At 33.7% G+C, this 19,625-nt stretch overlaps 1 protein-coding gene across 6 annotated transcripts in view; it reads left to right on the top strand.

Moving 5' to 3' along the window:
• The window catches only part of LOC106868156 (protein neuralized), a 521,151-nt gene that overhangs the window by 81,079 nt on the left and 420,447 nt on the right, over positions 1-19,625 (top strand). The gene's annotated exons all lie outside the window — the stretch shown is intronic.

Raw genomic sequence — 19,625 nt, 5'->3', positions numbered from 1 at the left:
ATTAGTTCAGCAAAATAAGTAATCTGGCATGGGACTGGAACCAGGGGTGCTGGAAAATTAGTGCTACACAGATTGATGTTAAAAGAGGTAACTGAGACAAACTTCCCTTAATATTTCAAAGATAATTGTTCAAGAAAGCATGTATCTATATTTAGGCTGTAGAATTCAATGTTTATACTGACGTATAATTAAAATAACAGCAGCCAGTATTTCTATAACCTTTACTAATACTAAAACTAATTTTAAAATGCTAATATACTTTGTAAATTAGCAGTATATTAAATAAATATTCTGTTTTTAGTTAGTTTTTTAAATTTTTTTTTTTACTTTTATGAAGGCATTAAGCAAATTAAAATTATTGATCAGAAGCATATATATATCTTCTGAATTCTATACGAGATGTTTAAAACTCTTGTATGTTCAGATTTTTAGGAAATTTTGCTGTTATTTCTAGCTATATGATCAATCATACAGAAGCTCACACATTGGCTCAAACAAATTTGTTTTCCTTCAAGTGAGGTTTGCTCAGACTGTTGCTATATTAGTCTTGAAATTAGCCACTTTAATTACTTGTCCTACTCCACTTCAGTGTAAAACATTAACTAAGTGTTCCTGATGTTTCTTTGAAGTAAGCCGGTGAAATAATTTCCTATTATTTGGCTAATGAAGCAAGTGCATTGATCTCATAAACTATTATTGCAACTTCTAGAGTTTCAAAATTCATATCCACTAAAATATGCACTTGTAGAAGAGAAACTTATAGTATTTAGTAAGTATTTAACTGTACTCTATAGTATTTAACTGTACTCTATAGTATTTAACTGTACTCTATAGTATTTAACTGTACTCTATAGTATTTAACCGTGCTCAATAGTATTTAACCGTGCTCAATAGTATTTAACGTGCTCAATAGTATTCAACCATACTCAATAGTATTTAACCGTACTCAATAGTATTTAATTGTACTCTGTAAGTATTTAGTCATATTTGATAAGTATTTAACTGTACTAAATATGTATTTTACTATATTTGATAAGTATTTCAAATTCATTAAATATCTGGAGTAAGCTATTGTTAATGATTACAAATTTTAGAATTATGAATCAAACATTTTTTAATATCAACATTTATACATTTTGTTTGTTGTCGTTAAATATTTTATTCCTGAATGTGCACACAGTACCAGATTGGATTCAAATTAGGAACATATGCTCTTGAATTAATGGTAGCAACACTATGCCAGTGGCTATCAACTAGAGTCCATATAAGATTTTTTTTTTTTTTGGTAAAATTTATGAGCAATAAATTGCTTATACTTCTACAATACACCAAATATTTTAACAATTTTTAAAATACAATTCCTAATATTTAATTAAAAAAATACAATAGGGTTTTTTAAACATAGAATGTTGTGAAGGTCCACCCAAGTAAAATAAGAATTAAAGTGGTTCATGGGTAAAAATAATAGGCAAAAACCACTACTCTGTGCCATTGATACATGCATATGGATTTAAAAAAATAATAAAATCATTTCAGTAGAAAGCAACCAAATTTGATTAAAACCAGCACTGACTATGGGTTTATCAGTTTCCAAGTTTATTTCATCTGTATTAGAAACATTAGCTTGTATGATATTATGTGTCTTTCAGTCACACTTCAGTCATTTTGCCATTCCTTACTTTCTTGCTTCTCCTTTGATACAAATGTTCTTCAACTTGGATCATTACATAAAACCTCTTTCTGAGAACAATATCAGCAGCAGCCAACCATTTGAAGACCAAGTCTGGCAGTGCAGGTTACAGTGGCTTGGCCACATCTGCAGAATGAACACCAGAGGATTACCTCGCCAACTTTTGTGGCAGTGGCAATTCCACATACTGGAGAATCCAACACAGTGCACCAAAGAAGACATGGGCAAAATAAACAGAAGAAGACTTGAAGTTAGAGCATCTCAACCTCAAGCATGCTAAGGCCAACACCATGGATTGGAAAGTGTGGAATAATATCATCACCAGAGTCTGTTATCCAGCAGCACTTACAACAGTGTATTGGTTGAGAGGATACCTTCTCCCACTGGTCACTAGCTAGGGATTTTACTTACATAAAACCTCTTCTTTTTATACCATATTATGTAAGGGAGTTAAATTATAACTTGATTCTGCAAAAAATGCAAGAATTTGATTGCAATTTTGTAATCTACCAAATTGTTGATCAATGTTTGTTTGATTCAGTAGTTTATATTCAAAGTTGTTGTTTAATCCTTTTGGTGCTAACCTGTCTGAGACAGCCCATTGTTCTGTGGTACAAACTTCCTGTTTTATGTTTCTAACACCAGCTTAATAATAAGTTATGTTACTAAATTTTCTTAGTTATTGTTGAAATTTATTTGAAAAGAAGGCAGTGTATATCGGAGAAAATATGGTAACAGAAGGGTTAACCAGTCAATCCTTGCTCAGCCATCATTGAGAAGATCTATAGTCAGAAATATTTTTAGGTGTACCTTATTTTTTTTTTTTGGATCTGGCACTTACTGTATTGGACTTTTTTGCTGAACTGCTAAGTTATAAGGATGTAAACAAACCAATGCTGATTGGCAAGTAGTAATGTGGAGGGGACACACACGCTTGCTCACTCACTCACATATAACAGGCTTCTTTCAGTCTTTGTCTACCAAATCCACTTACAAGGTTTTGGTTGGCCCAGGGCTATAGAAGACATTTGCCCAAGGTGCTACACAGTGGGACTTTAAATATAAATCTTGTGGTTGGGAAGCAAGCTTCTTACCACCCAACCATACCTAAAAGACAATTAGAGAATGTACTAAAAAAAAACACTAGATAATAATAATAATAATAATAATAATAATAATAATATTCTAAGAAAAAGAAGTCAAGTAAATCATATCTAAAAAGAGAAGTTGAGGAAGAAGTGAAGGACTAAAAACAATCAATTTAAAATACTGATATTAGGAATAGATATAGATCTTTGTTAAGATCATTTTTTTTTTCCTCGTGAGTAAATCTCTCAGTAATTCTTGGTCATACGAAGATTCAGATAAAATTGGAAATGAAAGAAAAATAAATAAATAGGTGTGATACTAAATATGCCAGAAGTTAATTACTACAAGATGTTAGATAATAAATATTGTAACATAACAAGTCGAAAAAAATTATACCTTAGAGAATGTCTTTAGTAAAGTGAAAGAGAGAAAGAGTGAGATAGAAGCAGCTGAAAATGTTTAATTTGTTCTGACAATAAACTCGCATGAAACATAAACAAATTTTTGTAGAACACAGGAGGATACTTTTGAAATGACCTTACTATAACAAATATCACAGGTGTATATATGTGTGTGTGTGAGAGAGAGAGACAGACAGACAGGGAGATTGAGAGAAGATGCAACGATTATTTAATAGTAGGTTGAAAGTATGTTTATCATTAAGCAGAAATAAGGTAGCAAGCTGGCAGAATCTTTAGCATGCTGGACAAAATTCTTAGCGGCATTTCGTCCTTTGTTTTTAGTTCAAATTCCACTGAGATCAACCTAGCTTTTCATCCTATTAGGGTTGATGAAATAAAATACCAGTTGAGCAATGGAGACAATGTAATAAACTAGACTCTTCTCCTAAAACTTCAGGTCTTCTACCTATAGTAGAAAGGATTATTAAGCAGGAATTGATGAGGGAAAAAGAAAACTGAGAATACAAATAAGTATATGGATTATATTGTTGGATTCTCAAACTCAAAGGTGTCTCAAAAAAGAATTACATCGCTGTCATAAACTTCCTCTTTTTAACTTGTCAAAACAAGTAGCATCAGATACAGTTTACTTGCATTTGCAAAATATCACTAGACCTCAGTGCATCTAAAATTTATGTAGATATGGAGATAAAGTAATGCAGATAAATCAACAGGTACAATATATATGTATGTATGTATAATCTTTTTTTACAGCCCCACAAACTGGATGTGAGATTTTCTCACTTCCAGTAACTGAAAGCAATTGCTGTATTTTTTCATACTAGTCGTCTCTGAGGAGCATGTGATTTTAGTTAGCCACCCAGTTATCTAATATCCAGTTATTTAACACCCAGTCCAAAACCAATTGGTTAGATTGGCTGAAATGGCTCTATGATGCAATGTACCTTGATACATACACACCCACACATACATACACACACACACACACACACACACACACACACATATATGACATCATCATCATTTATTGTCTGTTTTCCATGCAAGCATGTGTTGGGCAGTTTGACAGGGGCTGGTTAGGCAGAAGACTGCACCAATCTTCACTGTGTTTTGGCAGGGCTTTTGTTCCTGGATACCCTTCCTAACACTAACCACCTTACAGAGTGGATTGAGTGCTTTTTACATGGCACCAGCAGATTATATATATATATATATATATATATATATATATATATATATATATATATTATATATGTCAATAAATCAATGAAGAATGGCAGAAGCAATGCATCAAATAAAAATACATTGTGGTATTTAGTTTTGTCCCTTTATTTCTATTTTGATTTTACCTCTCTTACTTAAGAAGTTTATATAGTATGTATCAATGTAGAAGTGGATATCTATATATATAAAAATGAGAATGTGTGTCTGTCTGTCTGTCTGTCTGTGTGAATCCCTAAAACTCGAGAACTACGCAACCAATTTCATTCAAATTTTACACATGCCTTACTTAGGGTTCCAGTTGTGTTTTAGTCAAAATTTTAACTTCTTGCAGAGTTCGAGCCCACGGCAACATAATATCTCCTCCACTATTTAAGTATTACGTGTCAAAAGTGAAACAAAAACACTCATGTCAAATACTTTCACTTTAAAAATGAAACTATTCTACTAACTGAAACAATCACATTTCGATACTGTAATGACAGATACTTTCAGAGAGAGAGAGATGTATATGTATACATATAGATGTATATGTACACGTTATTCCACTAACTGAAACAATCACATTTCGATACTGTAATTACAGATACTTTCAGAGAGAGAGAAAGAGAGAGAAAGAGATGTATATGTATACATATACATGTATATGTACACGTATATGCATAGATATAGATCTATATGCATACATATGTGTAGATGTATATATATATAGATGTACATGTAATATGTACACATATATACATATATACATGTATACAGATATCTATACATATATACACCCATCACACACAAACACATGCACACAAACACACACATTAGTCATTTGTTTTCTTATCCAAAACTACGTCAAAAGTACTGAACGGATCTTTATGAAATTTGGAAATTATATTCTATGTATAACGGCCATAACTCTCATGAAAATTCATATATTTTTGATGTTGATGAAATTTTAACCCGAACATAACAGATGAGCATTATTTGTAATTCAACGGTACAACAGTGTAAGACTACCCTTTCAGATATACTTACATTGTGATTTCTGCAATGTGGTGCATAAATTGTCAAGTAATTGAGACGCATCTTTGCCTCCACTGATTCACTTGCAAAGTGTTGAGTAAAATTATTTCGTTGCAGACCTCCTTTGGGTCTTTTTATTATCACTGCGACACACATAATCCCCAGTTGGTAACATTGATTTCAAGGCCCTCCTAGATGAGAGACTGGCATTCCACTTAATGGCTATGTTCCATGCTGGCATGGATTGGAGAGTTATTAATGTAGAAATATGGTATCGTAGCTACTAACAGTTGAGGGTTGCGTAGTCTAGACGGCGTTTTTAGATTTCATTATTCTCTTTAACCCGGGCAAAGCCGGGTATTTCTGCTAGTAATTAACTAAAGCTTTGTAAGTTACTGCCTCAGCATGGTCAAAGTCTGATGAATGACACTAACTGATCCTTTAGCATTCAGGTTTCTCTGTCAAATCTAATGCTTATTTATGCACAGTGTTTTGAATTAATCTTACATTATCTAGTAACTTCAGGATTTCAGTGATTGTTTATTTTTGTAGAATGACATTGTAGGATAGGCATGAGAAACCAGATTTGGCTAGTTTGAACATAATGCAGATAGAATATTTAGACTGGATATAGCCAGTCTAAATGCTAAAGTGTTAAAAAAAAAGCAATACTGAAACAGCCTTGCGTATGGCACCCACAAGGAAGCCTCTTGATAGAATGGTTGCTTCACCTACTAGAAAATGCTACCAAGACAGACTTTACTGTTTTAAAAATAAGAACACATTGGCTAATAATAGCTTTAGGTATTCCTAAAAAGACAGGAGTTGGTTGATCATGCTTGACTTAGGATTGGTTGACTGAGCAACAACTTTGGACTGTTGAATCAGCTGAATGAGCATCAATAAATAGTTTGGTAGTTCACAGAACTGTGATCAAACCCTCACTTTTTTTTTTTTTTTTTTTTTTTTTTGCTGAAACAAATCATTATTTAACTCCCTTCATATGTATTATAGTATAAACAAGAAAATCGTTATTAGATTTATTTTTTTTAATTGAAAAAGTAAATATATAAAATAATGCATAAATAATGTCATGCAATAAAATAAATATTAAATAAACTCACAATTTTTTTTTTTAATCAGCAAAATTTTAATTTGTTTATAGAAGCCTGAACAAAAGTTAATAAATAAATTTGATAAAAAGAATGCAATATAAATGGAAGATTTCACATGACTTCAATAATAATGTCTATTTTTGGTAGTTTGTAATAAGACAAAACAATCCTATTTCTGAGATGACACTATATAGAATAATAAAAGAAAGACTAGGAGAGAAGGGTGGGGACCTCTCTCTCTCTCTCACACACACACACACACACACACACACACACACACACACACACACACACACACACACACACACACACACACACACACACACACACACAAATTTATTATTCTTTTCAATGATGGTTTGTTTGAAGCTTATTGAATGTCAAGTAAATGCTAATGTTGAAATACTTGATAGCAACTTCCCCACCTTCCTCCTTAGAGCATATAACACCAGGAGAAGCGTGTATATATTTGAGAGATCATTCATAAGGCATTGTGCACATGGTTATGGTTACACAGCTTGTATATGTGTGTATGCAAGGATATACCAAAGTATTTGTGTATGTGTTATACAATGCTTGTGCCTAAGTATTCAAAGAAGTGTACGTCACAGAGTAATTTGTAGGTAATGGTGGATGATGTGCTCATATAAATATGTACAAGTGTCTGCATATTTGTCTCTTTTATTACCTCCACCTTAGCGAAGGCGGCGGTATTGTTTTCAGTCATGTTTGTTTGTTTGTCTGTGGACAAGATATCTCAAGAACCGCTGGATGAATATGAATGAAACTTTCAGGGATGTTTGGCCTTTTGACTGACACAAACATATTCAATTTTGGGATCAATCCGGTACCAGATGAGGATTCTGGATTATTTTTGTATGTGCTTTACATTATAAGAGGGTCAAAGCCGTGCATGGTGAAACCATCTAATAACGACTCTGTTCAGAAAGCTGGAATAATACATATATGTGCCAGTGGGAAAAGAGAAGCACGACTGAGTAGAAGATTTAAGAAAATTTATTGGTATGTTAACATGTGTGTCTGTGTGTGCATCATCTATACAAAATAATAGACAGGCTGTCATGAGAAAAAAGTGTATGTGCGTGCATTAATACATATAAGAGTAGCATTGAGGAAGAAAACAGTGAAAAAGTCTATAACAAGAAGTTAGAAGAATGTTTATAGACACAAGAAATACCAGTTACGTAATCAATTGTACACAGTGATTGAAATACTGTATCAAGAAGTTGCGGTGATGACACAGAACTGGAGTTGATACATGTCATACACAGTTGTGGCTGTAATGCTGCTTCTTGAGTCACTTGGTACAAGAGTTCTTGCAGGTTGTATATTCACTGTTAATTCATGGTGAAGTAATTCACAAACAGTGCAGTATTGGAACCAGGGCAAGTTGCTTGTTGAGTTTGTGTATGTAGAGATGATGTTGACAACGTTAAGATGATGATGATGGTGGCAACAGAGAAAGAGGTTGCTGTAATGCTGTTGGACAGGTGTTGTCATCTGGCTTGCAGGTTGTATATTTGCTGTTGATCCATGGTGAAGTAATTCATAAAGAGTGCTGTGTTGAAACCTGGGAATGTTGCTGTTGGACGGGTGTTGTCGTCTGGCGTTGTTGCTAGAACTGGCTGTGCCTTGTGTGGTCAGTGGCCAGACTTAAAAAGGTCTGGAACCAAAGACCTTGTGATGAGGAGAAAATGAGTTTTTATAAGGAACAGTAGGCTCAGATGGGGTTGAGAACAGGCTGTCTCATGTGATCTTATTTACAGCTCTGATTGGTTATATGCTGCATATTGGTGCGACAGAGTAAGGGACAAATTGCGCCAATACCAACCAATCAGAGTAGTGGACACAATGGGGTCCAAATAGCAGCCAAAGGCTAGCTGTTATCTGCTACGTTTGAAAGCACATATATAATAAAGAGAAGAGAGGAATTTCACCCAAATGTACTCTACAACCTTACAAGTATGTGTTAAGTTTCACATAGTTCTCTTGTATATGCACACACATACACACACATTTTCAGTATTGAACATTACCATCCCATTTCCATTGTACACACACACACACACACACACACACAAACACACCTCATTTACACACACATCTTTTATGCTTTTACTTGTTTCAATCATTTGACTGCAGCCATGCTGGAGCACTACCTTTAGTTGAACAAATCAACCCCAGGATTTATTCTTTGTAAGCCTAGTTCTTATTCTATTGGTCTCTTCTGCCAAACCACTAAGTTACGGGGACATAAACACACTGTCATCGGTTGTCAAGCGATGGTGGGGAGACAGTCACAAAAGAAAAGACGGTGAGCTGGCAGAAATGTTTGTATGCCGGGTAAACTGCTTAGTGGTATTTTGTCTGTCTTTATATTCAGGGTTGATAAATTAAGTACCAGTTATGTACTGGGGTCGACCCAATTGACTGGCCCCTTCCCCAAAATTTGGGGCATTGTGCCTAGAGTAGAAAAGAATATGCATTTGGAATGTCTTTTTATATTATGTAACTTATATTATGTAACTCTAAGCTGCTACATAAATGTTCAGTGTTTCTTCTCTTTGGGTACTTTTCTACTTGTCACTTATGAGTTCATTCTTATAATCACCCACAAATATAAGCTTTCTGTCTGCTCAATCCACTCACAATGCTTTGGTTGACCCAGGGCCAAGGTGCCACACAGTGGAACTGAACCTGAAACCATGTGGTAGGGAAGGAAAGTTTTTTTCCACACAGCCTGTAGGAAATGTATCCACACCAACTCTTTCCAACTAACTGATGCTAAAACTAAATCAAATCCTGTTTTCTTTCAATACTATGCAAAATATCACTCCACTCTTACTTTCAGAGAGTTGACCCCACCTTGTTTTTCCTACCCAACAAAAATTTGCTGGAATTTGTTTGCCTTTTGCAGCGTATATCTTTACAGCTTATTTTTGGGAATGACTATTAATATTGACCAAATATCTCATTTTGCTTTTCTATACCAAAGCTACTCACCCAGTTCTGTCATCTGTTGAATCTCTCTGGCTTTCTTTCTTTCCCTCTCTTTCTCTCTCTCTCTCTAGCAACAGCAGCTACTCGGAATGATAGTAATCCCTACCTCCAACTGCTCTGTGAATCTTGTGATTGAATGAAAGAGGAGTTAACAGACATAAAGGGAAGAGGTCATGTTTTTTTTTTTTTTATTTCCTTCTTTTCAACAGAACATTTCTACGTGTTGAATGAAATTGCGAAGTTAAATTCTTTATATCCAATGTCTATTGAAGATATAGCGATGTTGTTAAGATTAACTATAAATTAATTCATTTTGAAGATATTTTGATGAAAGCTAGACTTCAGGTGCAGTGAGACAAATTATAATTTCCTTTGCTGCTAGTTGTTAACTTGAATTCTCTCTCTCTCTCTCTCTCTTTCTCTCCCATGCACCAGCAAATTCTTTCTGTCTCTTTCTCTCCCATACACCGGCATGGATGCTTTTAATATGATACTGGCACTGTTGTTTTTCATGTGGCACTGGTGCTTTTTACATGGCACTGGCACAAGACTCTTGTAGACCAAACCTCTTCAGCAGGAGGAGTGGCATTAACACTTCTTCTGTGGAGGATGGGTCTTGTTGAGTACAGCAAGACACTGGATATCTCGGTCCTTTGTCATCCCCTCCATAAGGATCAGTTTCCTGACATCATCCCAGTACATCGTCCAATGTTTTCCTGGGTCTCCCTCTTCCGCAAGTTCCATCCACTTTGAGTGATCTTCACTTCTTTACATGTTCACACTCTTAGAGTGGTTGTCATTAGGAAGAGCATCCAGCCAAAGAAACCATGCCAAATCAGACTGGAGTCTGGTGCAGCCTTTGACCTTGCTACCCCTGGTCAAATGATGATGGTATATATATATATATATATATATATATATATCTAGCTATCTTTCTATCCATATATATGTAATATAAATATATATATATATATATATATATATATATATATATATATATATATATATATATATATATATATTTATATATAAATATATGAGCAATACTTTCTTTTTAGTAATGTCTTTAATTCTCACTGGGCTTTCTTCTAACTATAGAAATTTCAATGAGTAAAAACAGCTTTTGGTTTCTTGTCTTGGAATATTAACGATATTGTGTGTAAGAGGTGTCAACCATTTCAGCTTGTAATGTCAATCATTTCAAGTAACTGAATTTAATATAGGAGACATAATTCACATTAAGAACACATCCATAATAGCTTTGAGAGAAAAAAAAAATGGGCTTCTACTGAGATATATTAAAACTTGTGTGTGTGCATCATATACTAGTATTATATTTGCTGCCTTGTCTTAAATCTATTTAATTTTCCTGTAAAATGTTGCATGTGTTGCCATTAGTTTAATGTACAAAACCATACAGAACAAAATGAACTTTGAACTTCCCTGATCAAGTTCTATAATGGAAATAAAAGTATTGATTAGATTGATATTAGATTGATATACTGTGTGGGTTTTAAATTTAAAGGTTATTAGTGAGTATCCCATTTTAAAGAAAACTTAAAGCATGCTAGTACCGGGCATCATTGAACAGAAGCAGGACACAACACAAAATAGACACTTGTTGCTTTGTGGCTAATAATGATGCCTACATTTTTTTTTTGTTGTCTTTTATCTTCTACTTGTTTCAGTCATTGGACTGTGGTCATGCTGGAGCACTGCTTTGAAGGGCTTACTCAAACAAATTGACCCCAGAACTTCTATCTTTATCTTGTTACAATCATTGGAGAGTGGCCACTCTGGAGCACTGCTTTGTTGTTGTTTTTTGTTTTTGTTTTTTCTGCCTGGTACTCATTATCTCAGTCTGTTTTTGCCATACCACTAATGTATGGAGATTTAAACAAACCAATATTGATTGCTGCCAAGCAGTAGTGAGGGACAAATACAAACAGAAACACATACACTCACATTACGTACATACACATTACACCCACACCCACACACACACACACACCGTGCACACGTGCGTGCATGCACGTGCACACACACACACACACACACACACACACACAACAGGTTTCTTTCAGTTTCCATTTACCAAATAAGCTCACAAGGTTTTCATCAGCCTTGGGCTATCAGAAAAGACACTTGATCAAGGTACCATGCAGTGGGCCTGAACCTGGAAGCATGTGGTTGGGAAGCAAATTCTTTTCACACAGCCACACCTGTGTTTATTTCTGAAGTTCCTCTGAATGTTACTTGACTGATTGGCATGTTAGTTGCTCACCAACATCTGACCTACAGATCTCTCTCTCTCTCTCTCTTCCAGCACTACTACAGTGGCCTCTGCTTCAGCGAGGGAAGTATCATTAACACTTCAGTGTGGAAGATGGGTCACCTTGAGTACAGCAAAGCACTGAATATCTGTCTTTTGTCATCTCCTCCATAACATTGAGTGTCCTGAGATCGTCCTTCAGTATTTCGTCCCATGTCTTCCTAGGTCTCTCTTTTTCACAAGTTCTATCCACTTTGAGTGATTGGCACTTCTTTACGTGCTGACTGACACTCAAGACTCATTTCTTTTCCTCTCTTCACTCTCATTGCATCCATCCACTCATCTCCAGTCCTTGCACTAATTAATTACAACATCCAGTCCTTCCTCACCTGCATGTGAACTTTCTGAGATTTCCTTCTTGCCTTTGTGTTTATTGCATCCATTGACTTAACAATTATTTAAAAGGAACATTAATTTTGTTGCTTTCACTAGTCTCACAGGCCTTATGATGGCCATGAACACTGCCCCTTCTTCCAGGCCAAACCAATAAAGACAATCAAATCACCTTGTTATTCCAGCAGTTATTAAGTGAAAATGTTCTATTTAAAAATTTTCCACAAATGAAAAGAATTGACTGTATAACCATCATTACAGAAAGTAAATGACAATAATTCCATGTTGATATGACAATATGACCATCTCTTATTGGCTTTCTCACTTCTTTTAATGTCTTGATTATAATTCTGGTCACACCAGCCAACCAGCCAACCAAATAACCAATTTTAAATGGACTTAATTGCCCTACGTTGACTTCTGTGACTATAGACATAAAACTGTTTATCAAAGAATTCTGTGTAGTTCAGAGATCAGTGAGTCTCTCCAGGTTGAGCCACTATGTTGAGAGTACTTATTTTATCAATCCTGAAAGGATGAAAGGCAAAGTCAACCTTGACAGAATTTGAACTTAGTACATAACGGTAGATGAAATGCCACTAAGCATTTTGCCAATGTGCTAATGATTCTGCCAGCTTGCAGAATAACATTATCAAACAATATTTGTTCCAAAGTCAGTCACATGTGTTTAAAATTGTCTAACAACAGGTGTTTAACAATGTTATAAAAATTATATATTTTATACAGGTAGTAAATGATGTGAGAAAATAATGTGCAACTGTATATATTTTGTCTTACATTCAATTAAATACAGTATTTGTATGTTATCTAAGGACATGATACAAAATGTAATAAAGGAAAGGATTGAAGTAGCAGATGTAAAAATTTCAGTGATAGTGTCTTTATATTTGTGATTCTTTTCACTAAAAAGAAAGTAATCAAAGTGATATTGTAATGCTTCTTGTTTGTAAACTTTCAAATTTACATTCAAACTGCTGAATACAAAACTACCCACAGAAGATTCCAGATACAGAGATTTTTAATTTTTACATGGATTTGTTTGTTGGAACATAAAGAACTAGCAATTTCTTGGAAGCAAACCACTACTTCAAATGAGAACAGTTATTATTTAACCATTTTACACCCATAAACTGAACCTAAAAGATATTAAAATGACAAGATTAATAATCGAAGCATATGTCAGTTCACAGTGCAATCAGTTTGGAAACATTTCCTCTAGCACATACACATTCGAAGTTACCAAAACCTAATGACAACAGGGAAATACAATGCTGTAACATGTTCTTCTATTTTCCTCTTGGCTACTAAAACTAAGAATTTCTAAATCACTCACTTTTGCCAATTCAAGTGCCAAAACAAAATCATTGCCATTCGTAGATAGTGTCTTATTAGTTGCCAAAAGATAAATTTGGCACAAACTGAATACAATTCCATATGATAAGAGGTGTATTTTCAAATAATGTTTCTTTCTTCTTTATTTTTTTCTTTTCATATTCTTAATGTTCTTTGTTCTGTATGTATGGAACATTATTTTTCAAAGCATAACAGAACACCTGTTTTAAAATCATAAATTTTAAACACTATATGTGATCCAGTGAAAAAAACCCCAAAAAAACCTAAATATATTATTCTATTCTGAATATTTTCTGATGTTACAAAAATCCATTAGAATAACTATAGAAGGTTATAAAATTATTGAATATCACAAGATTTCTTTTAAAATATTTTCATTAATGCATTCGAGACATTATCTACAAATACTTTCACAAATGCATTTAAAACATTATCTACATAATGGAATTCAACAAGAATCTATGAAAGAATTTTACACAATTCCACGTAAGATCCCAGAACGAAGTATTTACAAAGAGGTAGCTTACAAATTACATCACACCTTATTTCCTTGGCCTGAAAACAATCACTGAACCACAATTAGAGGAATAATTATTATATTTCCAAATTTAAACTTTGCTTATTTTTGTAATCTCTTTCCTAGCAGGAAATAAAATAAGTAAACATATATGTTAGATAATGAATTCTTCAACATGTTACATTTCCTTCAAAATGAAATAAGTTAAATATATATATATATATATATATATATATATATATATATATAGAATACAAAAGAAAAAATTCTGCCACACATTTTAATATTTATTGTGATTACAAGAAGTTGCTCATTTCAAATTCACATTCCTTGCACAAATCGGATTGTTCCATCTGGTATTTGGGTGTTTACAGTAGTGAGAAGAAGTATGATAAAAAAAAGTAGCACAAGAATGTTTTGTTTGTTCCCGATTCAAAGTTACACGAGAAAGTGAAATAATTCCTACATTTTTACATAAAAGTATTCATTTCAAAACTGTCTTTTATAACTAGAAAAGGATAACATATTCCAAAGGCATGTATGTGAATGTGTATTCACATGTGTGTGTCATATAGAAGTGCACATATATATAGTACATCTATATATTTGTATAGAGGCTGTAAAGCAAGGCTGGCTGAAATTTAATAAAAAAAATAATCAGCGTCAAGTTTTGTATGTCTACATAACACAATAGTGATTCTGTTTATTGTAAGAGAAATACTAATGGATGATTGATATTAACCGTTTGCAATAAAAGATATCAATCATTAGGAACATGGCTGTAGTTTGTGGTGTTGGCATTTTCTCTTCATTAACCCCTTAGCTTAAAACTTTTGTAATCATGTATCTCTAATGAAATACACTTCTAATTTTGAAAACAGTCAGGAATTTGCTGTAATTTAGTAAATTAATTAACCTTTTTTCCTTTAAGTCGGCATTTGGAACATGTTCACTTCACTGCCATGTGGCTCCATGTTCAACCCCACTGGCATCTTGAGCAAGTGTCTTCCAGTATATCCTCAGATTGCCCAATGCCTTGTAAGTGAAATTTACGTCATGGAAACTGTATGGAAGCCCATCAAATAGTGTGTATAGATATATAGGCTCTAGGCACAGGCATGGCTGTTATAAAGTTTGGCAACTACATGGCTTCAGGTTCAATCACACTGTATGGCATCTTGAGTCAGTGGGTTTCATTGATGGTGACTGGTATTGTGTGCTAATTGTAAAATAAATATCACTCACACAAGCAGTGTTGTCTGCAGTCTACTGTGAAACTATGTTCAGCCATTGAACCATTCATGTTTGAGGGGCTTGGGAGAAATATTACAGATTCAAGTTGGTGACAGGAAGAGAATTCAGCTATGAAAAAAATCTGCCTCAGTGAATTTCATTTGACTCTGAAAGTAGAATAAAATTCATGTAAATATGATGATTATATATATATATATATATATATATATATATATATATATATATATATATAAACGTACATATTAGAAAACAAGATACTGTCTCAGGTGAATTGATGAGATAGTCAGTATTACAGGAAATCAAGACAATTTAAGAATTTCATAGCTTACTACACAAGCAATAAACCTATACAATCCCTCAGTAAACACAAAATAATTGTGGACACTGAAAGAGGAGAGGCAATCACTGATGAAATCCATTACACCTGAATGTGTGATTCTGTAAACAATTCTTTTTACTTTTTTTTTTTTTTTTTTGCAACAAATAATACAATCTTGTATATTTAATACGATTTTCTTTTGTGCCGCCACCCTAATCTCCAAAGATAAATTTTTAAATATTCAATATTTACATCTGTATGACAATTCAGTCTCTAGTCATATGTACATAGCACCAGACAGGATTTGATTTAGGAACCTTTATTTTAAAAATAGTTGTATTAACACTCTCATCCATTGTCCACTATGCTAGTGATGAATGTATATTTAATGTTACATTAAATACATCAATTAAAGTTATCTTTCAGTAAAGTTAACCATATCATGCTGATGTTAACTCTAGGCTTACAAACAAGATGTCAGAAAAATCAAAGGAGCAATACATATGACTTGCTAAGTCTCCTCTATCATTTATGGAGTTATGATGCCTGGCTTAAGTTAATTATATATAAGATTTGCTTCCTAATCCTGCAATTTCACATTTGATCTCATTGTGTTGCACCTTGGTCAAGCGTTTTCCATTATAGGTGAATGTAGGCCTCAAGTTTAGTGAGCGAAACTGGGTGGACGGCCTATTAGAGAGACAATATCTATAATTCAAACTAGTCTGGTCTCGCACAATGTCATGCTGATTCTATCTGAGAAATCCTCTTACACTACAATATGAGGAGAGAATTCTATTGATGAGAGGCTATCACAAACGTCTATGATTTACCAAAAGACATGCTGGGGGCACATAAAAACACCCAGTACACTCTGCTAAGTGGTTGGTATTAGGAAGGTCATCCAGCTGTAGAAATTATGCCACAACAGACAGTTGGAGTCTGGACAGCTTCCTGCTAGCCAGCTGCATGTCAAACCATCCAACCCATGCCAGTATGGAGAGCAAACATTAAACTATGATGATGATGTAAAAGCCTAGAAGGCTGAAAGAGCCACTGTATGATTCTTTAAACCTTTAGCATTTAAGCCAGCCATATCCAGCCAAAATATTCTGCTTCTTTTATGTTCAAATTGGCCAGATCCAACATATCACACCTATTCTACAATGTCATAGTAAAAGTAAACAATCACATCATGATCAATTCAGAACAATGAATAAATAAGCATTACATTTGTCAGACTAATCTGAATGCTAAAAGATTAATAGTTAGTGATGGTCTTCCTTACTATATGTTTTGAGAGCTGAAAGCATGACATTCATGATGTCATTTCTGACAAACAGAAATTGAAAATTTTTTTTTAAATGTAGAAATTAACTATTCTTAAAACAAATTGAAACTTGCACTTTCAGTTGATAGCTTATTTTCATTGTTTCTGTCTGGATCATTTGTCTTTGTAGATTTTTGATAATTGGACAAAGTAGATAGATGAATCTATCTAATTAACCTTTGCATTTCAGACACCACAAATAATCATAATGACTACTATATATAGCATTGCTAATTATAACTTTTCTTAAGAAGTTTAAGTGAAAATGATTAAAAAAAATTAAACCATTGTGGAGCAGAGAAGATATAGAATATTGCCAACTAATCTGAACTTGAAAGAGTTCACTCTGAAACAAAATCATGGCTTTCAATGGCATTTTAAGACATAGTAATCTTAGTTGCAATTAGTTACAAGTGGCAATGGAATACAACGAGGTGGAGTAGCATAGCATCAATTCAAGGAGAAAATAGAAAAGTATCTAGAAAGATAATTTCTGTGGCAGGCTGTAATTTCAGGAATTCACAAAGCTTAAGTGAGCTTTGACACAAATAGATGGTGTAGAGAGGGGTCCCCCCCCCCCCACCACCACCACTGTTTTTCAAATAATAAAAGGCACTCATACATATTTGCGTGAGCTTTTTGATATCAGAAATCAAAACGTGTCACTTACAAAAGAAAGTCATCCATTGAAATAAATTTGCTTGTGTGTATGAGAGAGAGAAACAAGAGATTATCTAAATGTTTTTTAATTATACTGGATTAATTCATAGTATATCAATTTTATTTCACATTAATAGTAATTTATGTTTTATATATTACATGACTGGGCCACACACATGCACAAGTAGATGTGCAAAGCAGTGACAGAAAAAATACAAACTGAAGACCAATTCAAATATGTTTGAGAAATATTTAAACCTGTAAAAGCTTTTCACTGCAGTTCATGGAAAAAAAAAAGTTCATTTAAAACAAAAAGGTATTAAAACATCATAGTCAGCTCAGTACTAGTGAATTCATCTTGGGCTTGTTAGTACTCTTCAGCACTAGATACCAAGAGAGGCGACTCTGAGCTAATTAGAAAGCTGTGCTTTCTTTATGGTAAATTTATCAATATTAACCATTAATGGTGCACATTGGCCACACCAGGTTGGAATGAATTCGAGAGTAGGTTTACAAATCAGCAGCAGAAAGAATATATATACAAACTTCAGACCAGTTCAAATATAGCTGAGAAATATTTGGATCTATGAAGGTTATTCATGCAGTTTGTTGTAGAGAATATTTGCATTTGGTCAGAATGTTATCATTAGAATTCAATCTATTCTTAGCTTACGAAATCTGTTGTGCTCTATGTGGCAGTAAAGAAAGTAAATGTGTATATATTGAGGTGTAAAACTACTATTTTGCACATAGAATCAAACTATTATAAGTAAGGTTTGTTTAGCTGGTGCAATCTATATTTGTATAGTGATTTAATGTGCAGTATCTCTTTATTGCAGCAGTTAAATCCATTGAAGAAAACCAAGATAAAAAACAAATTGATTTACTTCTAAGGAAGTATGGTGAAAGATAGGATAATGGGTTCTATTTTAATGATTATAAAAGTTTTTTTTGAGTAATGGCAGTAAAAATAAAAAGATTACAGCACCAAAAAGTGTCGTTAATTAGGTAGATCTTTGTAAAGGCAAGTTTATTAATCAGGCAGATGAGTTTTTATTGAATATAGTACAGAAAGAATATAAGTCATTAAAAAGTGATTAAACCCTGTTTTGAGAAATAAACTGTATGAGGATGTATAATTTGATCACTGCATGGTGTCAGCAGCTGTTGGAAGTAGGTATTACGATACCAATCAAAAGAAAATAAAACCTACAAAATTTTTGATTTTTCTCAAAGAAATGCTTATTTTTGGTTGAAATCAAGTTATTTAATGTGTTCAGTAAAGAAGAAAAAGGAAAAATAATAAAATATTCAGGTTTAATTATAACCAAAATTTGACACTGATTCTAATATAATTAACTTGATTCTTTTAATCTTGATCATACTATCAGCAAGCATTTTCAATGATACAGGGTTTAATCTTTACCATTCTTCTCTGAACTGCAGCAAGTAAAAGTTTCATGCTTTTAACATTGTTGTTATTTTAATGCCAACTTTTCCATGCTTGCATGGGTCAGACGGAATATTGTTGAGGCAGATTTTCTGCAGCTGGATGCGCTTCCTGTTGCCAACCCTCAACATTTTCAAGTAAGGAAATAATTCCCTATGACCAGATATGGAAGATGATCAAAGGCAATACTTACATGATGGCTTCTCTCTCTCTCTCCCCCTCTCCCTTTCTCTCTCTCACATACGCACCTACACACACATTCACATACAATTGTCTTCTTTGAATTTCCATCTACCAAATTCACTCAGAAGGCTTTGATTGGTCTGAGGCTATAGTAGAAGACACACAAGGTTCCACACAGTGGGATTGAATCCAGAGCCATGTGGTTGGGAAGCAAACTTCTTACTACACGTCTGCAGTCCTTGAGTTTAATTCTAACTTAATGGTTTGCCTTAAAGATTCAGCAGACTTTGAGTCCGGA

The sequence above is a fragment of the Octopus bimaculoides genome, chromosome 14 (genome assembly GCF_046866305.1).
Source record: "Octopus bimaculoides isolate indiv1 chromosome 14, ASM4686630v1, whole genome shotgun sequence".
In the NCBI taxonomy this organism is placed as follows: Eukaryota; Metazoa; Mollusca; class Cephalopoda; order Octopoda; family Octopodidae; genus Octopus; species Octopus bimaculoides.
The sequence above is the reverse complement of the archived record's forward strand: the minus strand, read 5'-3'. Positions and strand labels throughout refer to the sequence as shown.